This window comes from Apis dorsata, unplaced genomic scaffold, assembly GCF_000469605.1.
Source record: "Apis dorsata unplaced genomic scaffold, Apis dorsata 1.3 scaffold_59, whole genome shotgun sequence".
Lineage (NCBI taxonomy): Eukaryota > Metazoa > Arthropoda > Insecta > Hymenoptera > Apidae > Apis > Apis dorsata.
In genome coordinates, this window is record NW_006263359.1 from 1,221,403 (window position 1) to 1,222,870 (window position 1,468).

At 34.3% G+C, this 1,468-nt stretch overlaps 1 protein-coding gene and 1 long non-coding RNA gene across 3 annotated transcripts in view; one reads left to right on the forward strand and one right to left on the reverse strand.

Annotated features, from left to right (window-relative positions):
- The window catches only part of LOC102676764, an 18,543-nt gene extending 17,879 nt beyond the window's left edge, over positions 1–664 (forward strand). The window contains exon 5 of the long non-coding RNA XR_004151893.1: positions 552–664. This is a non-coding gene — a long non-coding RNA (uncharacterized LOC102676764). The remainder of the gene's footprint in view (positions 1–551) is intronic.
- LOC102676995 (proton-coupled amino acid transporter-like protein CG1139) overlaps positions 1–722 on the reverse strand; it is a 15,929-nt gene extending 15,207 nt beyond the window's left edge. For both annotated transcript variants that reach the window (XM_031515263.1, XM_031515262.1), the window contains exon 1: positions 570–722. The gene's annotated coding sequence lies outside the window, so the exon portion shown is untranslated. The remainder of the gene's footprint in view (positions 1–569) is intronic.
- Between the last annotated feature and the right edge of the window lie 746 nt (positions 723–1,468).

A 1,468-nucleotide genomic window follows, 5' to 3' on the forward strand; every position in this document is an offset into this window, starting at 1 on the left:
TTCAATTCACCCTTTACATTGATCCATAACATACTCCATCCTCATCATGGAAATCGACTTATCGAATGTCTTTACAACTTTGTAAGTGTTATTAAAAACCTCTTGAACTATTTTTTTTTCCATGTCTGTACAGCAATATTTCTTTCGATTTATCAATCAGAGTTCAAACTCTGCTTACTATTCTTATCTTATTTCATTTTTTATGACTAACAATTTTACCAATTTTCACACATAATTTTAACACTCAAAAAAATTGCAATCAGAATTAAATTTACGTCAAGTTCAAAGTGACAATTCAATATTACAACTTGCATCGAATATCGAATATCGAATTTCACTCATAAATTTAAAAATCTGAATATCACACTCCTTGAATCACAATCTCCCAAAACCACTTGGAAATAAAAACCAACTTTACACGCACCAATTTCATTCAACACAGAAAGATCATCTTACGTTTAAATTCAACTCTTCCTATGATGCACCATGTCTCGAACAGTCGTGATGCACGAGGATCGAAAGAGGAATTGACAAGAGAATTTTCTCTCGAGGACTTATGTTGGACTTGCGTTCGCTTTTGGGACGGAAAGACGTGCCGACCCACCGATCAGGAACACGAGGAGGGCGTGTGTGCTGGCCGCACACATACGGAACGACCTCTTATCGACATGGGGTCGCGTGCGACGAGGAACTGTCCGCAACGGGGTTGTTTCGAAGTATGCGGGGGCAGCTACCCCGATAGCGATCCATACGACCGTGGCAAGACGTCTCATGGCGTCTGCGTCGAAATCCACTACCCTCCACCTCCTCCTCCTCCTCCCCCAGTCGCTGTAACCCGCAACGCTCTTTCACTGTAATGTAAGACGCGTTTATATTGTTTTGTCGAAGATGGAATGATTCGTAAAAAAAAAAAAATAATAAAAAAAATAAAAGAAACTTGGAGAGGATTGAAAGGAGGGAAGAGAGGGGGTAAGATTTAAATTAAAATATATCTGCTATCCGAAGTGAAGTTTTGAAGTTTGGAGGATGGAATCGAAATTTTGGAAATAAGAAATTCTTATTTGTACAAACGTTGATTGTCACAAAAAATTTTATTTCATGGCTACAAATCATAATATCTTCTGCAGTAAAGTAGATAAAAAAAAAAAAAACAAGAGGGTTTTTCTTTTTCTTTATAATCCGTTTACTATAATTTATATATTAATCTTCGACGATTTAACTTTATTTAGTTTACGAAGGAAGACGTATTGTATACGTTACCCTGCTTAGTTATGTAATATAAAAAGAAGAGAAAAAAAGAAAATAACGTGTTCCAGATTAATATTTTTTTTTTATCATACGCAAATAAATAATTTAATAATATTACATAATTAAAAACCGAGAGATTTCGTTCTTTCGCGATATTCATTATTATTATTACAACTTTCTCTTTTTCTTTTTTTTTTCTTTTTTTTTTTTTTTTTTTTTT